Source organism: Lepidochelys kempii, chromosome 11 (genome assembly GCF_965140265.1).
Source record: "Lepidochelys kempii isolate rLepKem1 chromosome 11, rLepKem1.hap2, whole genome shotgun sequence".
Classification (NCBI taxonomy): domain Eukaryota; kingdom Metazoa; phylum Chordata; order Testudines; family Cheloniidae; genus Lepidochelys; species Lepidochelys kempii.
The window spans coordinates 7,811,382-7,822,402 of record NC_133266.1 but is presented as its reverse complement, the minus strand read 5'-3'; the positions used below and the strand labels follow the sequence as shown (position 1 = coordinate 7,822,402).

The window sequence follows — 11,021 nt, the reverse complement described above, 5'->3', positions numbered from 1 at the left end:
GGAATCAATCCCTTTTTCTCCTCCATTAAATCAGTTCATTGTAATTAGGGTAATATATCAGTATTATGGTAATGTCACCACATCCATTTACTAACATATTCTGAATGGAGTACCCTGTTTTACCCAATACTGCAAATCTGCCCCTTGCCACAACAGTTTTTTGTAACTCAGATGACTTCTGTTCCATCAGTCACATAGTTTAGATATTAACAGCAGAGGGATCACTGTAATCATCTAGTCTGACCCTCCTGTATAACACAGGCTGTTAAATTTCACTGAATTACCCCCTATCGAGTGCAATAAATTGTGTTTGGCTTAAGCATATCTTCCAGAAAGGCATCCAGTCTTGGTCTGAAGACATCAAGCATGGGAGAATCCACCTGTTCCCTTGGTCGTCTGTTCCAGTGGTTAATCACCATCACAGGTAAAAATGTGTGCATTATTTCTAATTTGAGTTTGTTTGGCTTCAGCTTCCAGCCACTGGTTCTTGTTATGCCTTTCTCCACTAGATTAAAGGGACCTTTAATACCTGGTATTTTCTCCCCATGAAGGTACTTAAACACTGTAATCAAGTCACCTCTCAATCTTCTTTTTGATAAATTGAGCATATTGAGCTCTTTAAGACTTTCATTGCAACGCATTTTCTCCAGCCCTGAATCATTTTTGTGGTTCTTCTCTGCACCCTCTCCAACTTGCAACATCCTTTCAAAAATGTGGACACCAGCACTGTATGCAGTAGTGAGACTGATACTGGACCAGTGCCATATACAGGGGTAAAACTGCCTCCATACTTCTACTCACAGCTCTCCCATTTATACATCAAAGGATTGCATTAGTCCTTTTCCCCCACAGCATCGGACTGAAAGGTCACATTGACTTGCTTGTCCATTATGACCCCTAAATCCTTTTCAGAATTGCTGCTTTCCAGTAAACAACCTCCCATTCTGTAGGCATGGCCTGCATTCCTTGTTCCCAGATTTTTAAATTTATTTTATTTGGCTGTATAAAAAACACATTTTGTTTGAATGTGTCCAGCTTGCCAAGTGGTTCAGATGGGTCTGTATGACTGCCCTGTTCTCATCATTTTTTACCATTCCTCCAATCTGTGTCATCTGCACATTTTATCAGCAGTGATTTTATATTTACTTCCAGATCATTGATGAAAATGCTGAATAACTTAGCGCAGGGGTGGGCAACCTTTTTGGCCCAAGGGCCACATCGGGGAATAGAAATTGTATGGCGGGCCATGAATGCTCACAAAATTGGAATTGGGGTGAGGGAGGGGGTTCAGGCTCTGGGGTGGGGCTGAGGCATTTGGGGTGCAGGGGGGTGCTCCGGGTTAGGATCAAGGGGTTTGGAGAGCGGGAGGAGGATCAGGGCTGGGGCAGAGGCGTGGGGAGAGGCTCAAGGGGTGCAGGCTCCGAACAGCACCTGCCACTGCTTCCGGGAGCCTCTTGAGGTACGTCCCTTCTCTGGCTCCTATGCAGAGGTGCGGCCAGGCAGCTCTGCACACTGCCCCATCTGCAAGCAACACCCTTGCAGCTCCCATTGGAGCAGGTAGGAGCTGGAGAGGGGCAATGCCGCGGCTTCTGGAAGCCACGTGGTGCGGCCCCGACCCAGCGCCAGAGCAGGGCTGAGCCGCCTGGTGTGTCTTGCGGGCTGGCTTAAAACGGCTTGCAGGCTGCACTCGCCCCGTAGGCCGTAGTTTGCCCACCCCTGACTTAGCGCCTAGTACTTATCCTTGAGTAACACAAGAAACACACCTGTTCAATTATGATTCCCCAATGGCGATCATTTTTTCATTTAATGTATAAAAATAGCAAAATACAATATCAATAATCATATTGTTGTGCAGTACTAAGTCTAAGTACATTAATGTACACAGTTGCCTTTATCAACCAAATGTGTAATTCCTCAAAGAATGAGATCAGGTTTGTTTGACAATGCCTATTTTCTATAAAAGCATATTGACTGGCGTTAATTGTCATAATACACTTCATGTTCTTTAGTGCTTTCCATCAAAGGAAAGACGGTTAAGATTTCATCAAGACTTGGCAGCAAGGCAGAAATATTTTCAAGCAAAATAAAGTTGCAGTTTCGAAATTTGAGTGAAAGACTGAAAATTATTCAGTTTTCAACAATTGAAAACCAATGCATTTTTGCTTTTTTTAAGCAGAGCCTGAAAATTTTTCAAAAAGTTAAAAAAAAACAGTTTCTTTGAAAATATAATACATTATTGAACAGTTCTGCATCTGAGGAATCCAAAAGTGGTATTTCTAACAATAATTAAATCTAACGACCTAGGAAAGGATTAATATCTTCTCTTTTACAAATGGAGGAAACAAAGCCAAAGGAAAGGGGAACTATTTGCCCAAATACCTGTAAAGCGAGAGTAATCACCACGGGGGTGGGGGGGGCGGCGCACGGGGAGAGGCGCACAGAGTGCCACTGTGAGTAGATTACACTAGTATTGCTGAAAGTTCTCTTGACTCAGAGTCTTTTGCTTTGGTGATAGCATTACTCTCCTTATTCTCCCAGGAAAAAAAACAACCAAACAAGGATTCTTCCAAAAAAATTTAAATGGCCCTGTATCTTTCTGAAATAATTACCTTCTTAAAAAAGAAACGCAAAAAAGGTAAACTAGTCTTGGCCAGGGTAGGACTTGGAACAGAAATAGTTTCCAAGCAGGAAACTCTTCTCAGAGTCTTTAAAGAGAAAGATGAAGGGATGGAAAAACTTTTTAACCTGCCAAATCCTTTAGTTCAAGATTTTCTGCTTCTCTGAGATGGTGGAATCAGTTATACCTATGGCTCCAGCCCTGGAAATTTTCAGGCACAGCAGAGCCCTTTGCTCATGTGGAAGCCCAGTGACTGTGGCATCTGCCCCCATAAGTACTAGAATCACATCATTTTAGGAGGAGACATGAAGATATAGAGGGGGAAATCAGTATGTAAGTCTCATTGATGGTCAATGGGAATTGGAGGCCTAATTCCCCTCTGTGCCTTTGAAAATCTCCTCCCATAGTGATCAGCAGCAACAATGAGTATTATACAGAAAAACCTAAAAGTGATCAAATTAATTGGATCTCTTCATTGTCTGCCATTTCTCTTTCCTCTTCCTAGGACTGTCTTTCAGACTGTAAATTTTCTGATCCAAGGACTGTCTCGCTAAATGCCTTGTACAGCAGTGAGAACATAGTAGGTGCTTAATAAATAACAATAATGCCGGTCTTGACACATAAATTAAGGCAGAACTATGGTATTGTATTTACCTGTAGTCTTACAATCTACCCTTATGTTCTGTTAATGATTTGAGATGCTGAGTCTCCTCTGTGCCTCCAAAAGAGATGTTTAAGTTAATCAAAGAAGATTTGGTTAAAGAGCACAATTTACTGGATCAGGCCCTAATATATTGAAAAAAACCCTCGATATTATAGCCGAGTTGTACATTTCAGGTACATTTCAGTGACATTGCCAATGATAAACCTGAAAAACCTCTTTGCCATTAGTGACCTTTGGCATATTCACAAAGCTAACGTGTCAATGAAAATGTCACTTCATTGAAAGTGAAACAGCCAGCACTTCAAAGGGAGATGATAATGTGCCAAATGCCACTTTGAGCCAGATGGGGAATTGAACCAGTGACCTTCCGAGCTAAAAGTACGCACTTTTACAGCTTCAGCCAAAGAGCCAGGCTCTCAAGAGGTGGTCGGTAAAAGATTCATATGCTCGGAGGTACAGAAAACACAATCAGTAGATTACAACAGCACAAAACAACAGGCCTGCAAATAGTTTTCTTAAAAGTAACTATCCAGTTGTGGGGTTGGCTTAGCAGGAACCAAGGTTTCAGAAAAAGGTTAAAAAGTAAAAAAATGTAAAAAACCAAAATAATCGTAGAAGAAAAACCAGATAATACCTTGTGCAAAATTTCGAGATTTTGAAGAATTCTAAATAGATAATGCACATTTCAACATTGTCATTCATAGTTTCTCCTATTTTTCCCCTTCAAGTCATAATCCTCAATTTGAAAAATCAGAACTTCCATAGCAGATAAGGCTTCAGTCTTACAACTGAGCTCTGCCTGCACGGTGCTCAGAAGCCATGTGAGATGGCCCTTACATCCATGCTGAGCTCATTACAGGATTGGAACCTAGCTGCTGTACCACATACACAATGTGGGGAATAACCAGGAGAATTTGGAAGAAATAATCATCCTGTTTTTTTCCCACAAAAACCTATAATAATAAAAACAAGGGACTATTTCTCAATAGCTTTTTCAACTGCTACCCAAATCTTTAGACTAGATCCTCAGCTGGTGTAAACCAGGTTTGCAACCCAGCTGAGGACATGGTCCTTTAAGTGTATGATAGGTATTTTTATTCATAATCTTATACAACATACTTATGAAAAAGGCAACTGAAAACTGAGACTAAAGGACGGTTTTTATGGCACAAATCCTGGATTTTCTTACTTATTTGATCAGTCCCCACGGAAGTCACACAAGGGTTTACAACACTTGGCCCTAATGTAAGGTGCAATGCTATGTTTCTATCATTGGGCCTCATCCTGCCTGCAGTCCCTAACTCAAGCAAGGAGATCTATTGAAGTCCATGAGGACTAGTAGCAGAGGACTGCAAGATCACGGCCCTTTATTTCTGTTAAAATTACTTCTTGAGAGGGGGAAGGCTGGGCAAAAGATATATTAAGGAACTTTTGCCCTTCAATTTTTCATAGCATTAATGATTTTTATACTGCAAATTTGACTCCCAAATTAATGCTGCCCTTGCAGTGCCCAGAGCCAAGTTTCACTGAGTGAATCCAATAAGAGATGTTCTTTTACTTAAAATAAATGTGCCCAATTCTCCACTTCACACCTGGGCAAAGTGGGGATCAAACACTACCACCATTCTAATTTGGTGAGACTTCCATCCCTTTCCCCAGGTGGAAGTAGCGCTGCCAACCCCAAGTGTTCAACAACCATGAGTCCGTGTCATGTTTTTACAGGACCTGGTTTAAAAGTTATGAAGTTTTAAGAACAACAAGGAGTCCGGTGGCACCTTAAAGATTAACAGATTTATTTGGGCATAAGCTTTCGTGGGTAAAAACCCCCACTTCTTCAGATGCATCAATAGTTTTAAGAAAAGTCTTTTCCTTAACCTGCCTTTCCTAACCTAAAGGGTTAATGATTTCAATCTTTTCTCTAAAAGAAAAGGAGTACGGGTGGCACCTTAGAGACCAACCAATTTATTTGAGCATGTAGCTCACGAAAGCTCAAGCTCATGTAGCTCACGCTCAAATAAATTGGTTAGTCTCTAAGGTGCCACAAGTACTCCTTTTCTTTTTGCGAATACAGACTAACACGGGTGTTACTCTGAAACCAATCTTTTCTCTATAATCTTGACTCTTAGAAACAATTTTTTAAACAGGAAAGCAGAAACTCTGATTTAATCACATAGCTCTGGGACCTGAACTTTAAGAAAAAACACCAAATATCATGGTAATGGGCATCACTGGGAACATGACAACACAAGGTGGAGTCAGCTGGGAATCAGGCCCTTAAAAGTCTCTCTTACTGCCCTTGGAGTAAAACTCCCTCCCATTCAAATTCTTCCAGCAGGCTGTCTTATAAACCCTTGTAACGGATCTCAGTGGAGTTACACGAGCATAAGAAATTGAGGTAGCCATTCAGAATCGGGTTTCAATCTTCCTCTCACTTAAGTCCCTGAGAGTTTTATTGGTCACTTCAGTGAAAGCAGGATTGGGCCTAAAAGGAGAGGAAGGAGGAGCTTCATAGTTGCTGTGACAAGGGGGGGGGGGGGACGGGACCCCAAGTGATTTCACAAGAATCATGAGAGCTGAGGGTACAGCGCCCAGTTCCTCTCTCCCTTACGTGCGTGTCACTCAGGAGTAACCTCAAGGCAGCCAAAGGAAATGCCGGTAAGACCAGGGTGAGAAGAAAATCAACCCAACCCCCCCCCCCCCCCCCGCTTAAAACCTTGTATTCACTGGGCACAAAGCAGGCAGCTCCCTCGGCCCCCGCCCCCCTTGAACCCTGCAGCCTGCCCACCCAGCCCCCCAGGCACAGCAGAGGAGGGCTGTCCTCTCTCTTGCACCCGGGTCACCCGGTCTTTGCGCGGAGCCGGCTGCGCCCCATGCCCCAAGGGCCCAACTCCGCGCCTCACCTGCCTCCCCCGGCCGCGGCGGGGGACCTCGCGCCGCGCGGGAAGCGCGTGCCGTAAAGCGGAGGGCTGGGGCGAAAACTCAGCATGGCCGCAAAGCAGCTGGGGGGCGTGACCGGCGGCTGGGGTCGTCATAGCAACGCGGGCAGCGTGTCACCCTCCGCTGCTGCGCGCCCGAGGCTGTCTGACCTCTTGGGGGGGGGGGGGGGTCACGTGGGCTTTGAGCGTTGAAAAGCTCACACTGAAAAATGAGCTACGCTGGCAAGGGCCGAGCCTGTGTCAGCGTCTGCAGCCGGGCATGCAGTTTACTCTGCGTTACCCACAGAAGCCAGGGCCACAGCGTTTGCAACAGGGGCTGGCTAGCAAAGGCCCCCAAGCCTGGGAGTGTTTATCTCCGGGGTTGTAGACACACAGCTGTGAAAGCGCTGGCTTGTGTTTACACAGTGGCATCCTCAGGTTAAATGTATGGCTGAGACAGTGGGCTCACTCCCCGCCCTTTCTCTTCAAGCTCATAAAGATCACATTGGTTCTCAACTTTTCCAGACTACTGTGCCCCTTGCAGGAGCCAGATTTGTCTTGCATACCCCAAGTTTCACCTCACTTGTGTAACCCTTCTGCCCGTCAGAGTTGGCAGCAACAAGGGCCGGGTTCAATATCTAGGGGATCCATTCCAATAACACAATGCAAACCGGCTCGAGCCCCCACCCAGTGACCTGGGACCAATATATACCACCCCCGCTGGGCGCCTCCAAGAGGCAATACTTCCCCTCTCGCAAGCACAGAGTCTGAGTGTAGCAAAAGCCTTTTAAATAACAGAGAGAAACAATGTGGCATTATGTTGGGGAAACAGCACCAACAGGATTCATAACAAAACCCACGAGCAAAAAACCCACCCCAAGCAAATTGGGGCATGCCCTTTTCCCTTCGGTTCTTGAGTCCAGCAACCCCAAATCACCCAAAGTCCCAAAAGTCCAATGCCCCAAAAGTCTCTGTCCCTGGTCAGGGCAGCCCCAGAGTTCGAAAGTTTATCTGCGGAGCTTTACCTCCCAACCTGGGTGGAAATGGGACGGGGGTAAGAGGCACCTTACATGATCTGAAGCTGACCGCCCCATAGCTCCATAGCGGCGCTACACTCCGCCAGCCGCCCCGCGAACTCCTTCGCTCAGCTGCGCTCCGCTCCGCCAGCCGCCCCACGAACTCCTTCACTCAGCTGTGCTCCGCTCTGCCAGCCGCCCCACGAACTCCTTCACTCAGCTGCGCTCCGCTCTGCCAGCCGCCCCACGAACTCCTTCACTCAGCTGCGCTCCGCTCTGCCAGCCGCCCCACGAACTCCTTCGCTCAGCTCCACGGCCCACAAGCAGCTCCTGCCATCCACAAACTGCTCCACCAGCCGGTCCGCAAGGCACTCCAGCCGGCCCGCCAACTGCTCCACAATATATCTTCAGGCTCCCCCACTACTTAACACAACACTCAGTGATTTCAGCTCTTAGGTGAATTCAGCTTGTAGTAGGGGAGCCCCAGTGCTGGTGCACTGTCAGCCCAAAATGAGCTCAGCAGCCTATAACTAGACTTCTAATGAAATCAAAATTAGCTCTGATATTCCACAGTGGAGAGAGGAGGAAGTGCAATTAGCATGTAAGGCCCTCACCAAGGGGCCCATGCCACCAAGTATTAGTACTTATCCCCAACCTCTCTCCATTCACACAGTTTTGGAACCCATGACCCTTGCCTAGCGAGTGCTACTTAGTTGATGGTGAATCCCTCCATCATAACAAAAGGTCACGTACAGTTCCAAGCACAGTTCCCATAATCAGGGTAATAACAATTTATTCTTCCTGCCCCAATAACAGAGACACTGGGACAGCAGCCAAAGTGACCATTTGGGCAGCTATGGTCTCATTCTAGGCGGGGTGGGTGTGCCTATGCAAATGAGATCGGCCCCTGAAGTTCTTTTCCACAACTTGCCACACCTCACCACCAGATGTCAGGGTGGAGCTCATCCTGACACTGCTTACACTTAGAACCTATTTGCTTACAAAATCAGACATAAAAATACAGGCGTCAAAGACCATTACTGAAAAATCGCGTACGTTCTCATTTTACCACATAATTATAAAATAAAATCAATATAAATATTGTACTTTCAGATGTCAGTGCATAATATAGAGAGCAGTATAAACAAGTCATTGTCCATATGAAATTTTAGTTTGCACTGACTTTGTTAGTGCTTTTTATGTAGCCTCTTTAAAACTAGGCAAATATCTAGATGAGTCGATGTACTCACTGGCAGACAGACATCTGCATACCTTTGTTGAGAAACAGTGGGTGAGGTAATATCTCCAGCTACACTGCCTACAGTATTGGTAAATTATTGCATTAATAAACAAAGTGAATTATTATTCAGACTTGGAGCAGGGAGACATATTTTCATCAAAACAAGGAAAATGGCTTTTCAACCGAAACAAATAGTTTGCTGAAAGTTTTGCAGGGTATTTTGGCAGAAAATTTCAACATTTTTCAATAAGAAACTGAAAGACAATTTGGTTTTAAAATACTAAAAAAGTGTTTTTCCCCTTCCTTTTCGGTGGAGTTGGTTGGGGCAGGAGAATGAAGGAGGAAGAGGAAAAGGAAAGAAAAGGGGTCGGGGATTCTGAAAATTTCTGTTCTCCAAAAAACAAAACTATGTGTTTGGGTTTTCATTTTATGGGGATTTTTTTAAAATCCACCTAAAAATAAATCAAATGAAAATATTTTGTTTTATTGTAAAATTTTATTTGTGGAAAATATAGAGCATTTTTCAACCAGTCCTATTCAGACTGGTTTTTTGCAAGTCAGAAGTTCTGTGTTTCACTTACAATAATTTAGGCTCCCTGAGTGAAATCCTGGCTCCACTGGGGAAAAAAAAAAAATCAATGGCAAAATTCCTATTGGCTTTGATGGGACCAGAATTTCACCCTCTGATTTTCTGTGCATATCGCCGAGATAAAAAGAAAGGTCTGATTTATCTCACACAAAACATCCCGCCACAGGCTAACACAACTCTTTCCCCCAAATGTGCTGGCATCTCAAGGTTTCTGTTACACCATTGACACATGCATGGTTTGATACTACCATACCTCTGGGGAAGAAAAACCAGAAGCAGCTGTTGAATGGCTCATTGGTGCCAACTGGAAAAGTTACCTGTTCACATATGCTCTGGACAGCTGTGCAAACTGTATCCAGAACAGATGCAAAGAGCAAGCAGTTATTTAAGGCGGGGAGGTGGGGTGGAGGAGGGCTCTGAAACATGCATTCTGGGAAGAAGAATCATAGAATCATAGAATATCAGGGTTGGAAGGGACCCCAGAAGGTCATCTAGTCCAACCCCCAAATCTCTCTGAACAGCTCCTTTCTCCTAAGTCACAAAGAAGAGCAAATAGGCTTGTTAGGAGGAGGTTAAATTTAAGTAAATAAATAAAGAATAGGCTACTGTCAGCACAAAGTAACCACAAAAATGTTATGAGAGTAGCACTCATTAATAAGGGCTACGTTTCCACACTGTTTGCAGAAATGAATGTCTCATTCCCATTGAAAGCAGGACCTCTCATACTGCAACATAGAGTTGGCCCTGGGTTTGCTGCTAGGAGTAATACAAAAGCGCTATGGTGATGGGCATGGTGATTTAAAATAAAAAATAAAAAAATAAGTCCCTGTCCTTAGGATCCAACAACTGAAGGGCCGGATCCTTTAACCCTTCCTCATCTGATTAAGGCCTTAATTGCACGAGCATCAAACTGAAGCCATGGACATCCCACCCCTTCCTCGGGGATGTGTCTACAATCAGTGTAGCCCCAACTTTACAGGATGTGCAATGAAAAGAGAACTTCACATCTTGGAAACACTCTAGCTATTTTGTCTGCAACAAAAACGTAACTCTGAAGCTCCAGGAGGCCACACAACACAACAGTCATTTAGGCTCAGGAAAAAAAAAAAGTATGTTATTCCAACTTCAGTTAGGAGGAAGTGAATTTCCAAAGGTTCATTCCACCCATATGCGTTTCAGTGCAGCAACTCCAAATGCTTTCCTGCAAAATGATCTATATAGGTTCTTACATATCCCTCATCATCTTAGTATCTTACTAGGAATTCATTAAGTGATGTGACTAACATCTACCATGTGTGGTCATTCTCTCTCCCACCCTCTCCCCAGAGGGAGAACAGCCTGTGCAGTGTCCAGAAGGTTATTTTATTGTTTGTTTGTTTGTTTTTTAAATAGTGCCTTGCACTTGGAAAGGAAGGTGGTGAGGTTTACGATAGCTCTTAGGTCCTGCGAAAGTTCATTCCACTCTCTGGGATCGTTCATTCCACTCTCTGGGATCGGCACCCCAGGAAACTGTGTGTGGCACAGATGAGTTTTACTCTTGTAGTAGAAAGTTCCCTCATGCTAGTGGAGCAAATTTGTCAATCATGATTCTCATCAGAGAGTTTTACACGGGTTTCTCTTGACAGTTTCATAATAAATAAGATTTATTTTAAAAAGTAGAAACCCAAACCCTACTGAGTTTCTTGTATCCTATGTCAAGTTTCAATGTCTAATCCAAAACCAGATTAGATTCTGGTTTCAACAGGCATTTAGGAATGAAGCAATGACATGGTAGGACAGAGCTGTGCAGTCACTTTATCACATAGTCAAAGATTTAGGCACATAGATCACTTTTTAAATTAACCTGCTAGGTGGTGCTATAGGACACGCTGTAAGCTATTCCTTCCATAAGAAATTACATTTTCAGTTTGATCTTTTACAAGAAAAGAAATAGATTTCTAGATAGCCTATTCCCCCATCCTCAAATCTATACATTTCTGG

General features: G+C 44.1%; 1 protein-coding gene across 2 annotated transcripts in view; it reads right to left on the bottom strand.

The window, feature by feature from the left end:
• Nucleotides 1-6,269, bottom strand: part of TMEM177 (transmembrane protein 177) — a 54,687-nt gene extending 48,418 nt beyond the window's left edge. Inside the window, exon 1 of one of the 2 annotated variants that reach the window (XR_012154188.1) lies at nucleotides 6,182-6,261. The gene's annotated coding sequence lies outside the window, so the exon portion shown is untranslated. Of the gene's footprint in view, nucleotides 1-6,181 lie in introns of both variants that reach the window. The other variant, XM_073305036.1, reaches the window with a different exon arrangement.
• Nucleotides 6,270-11,021: the final 4,752 nt, after the last annotated feature.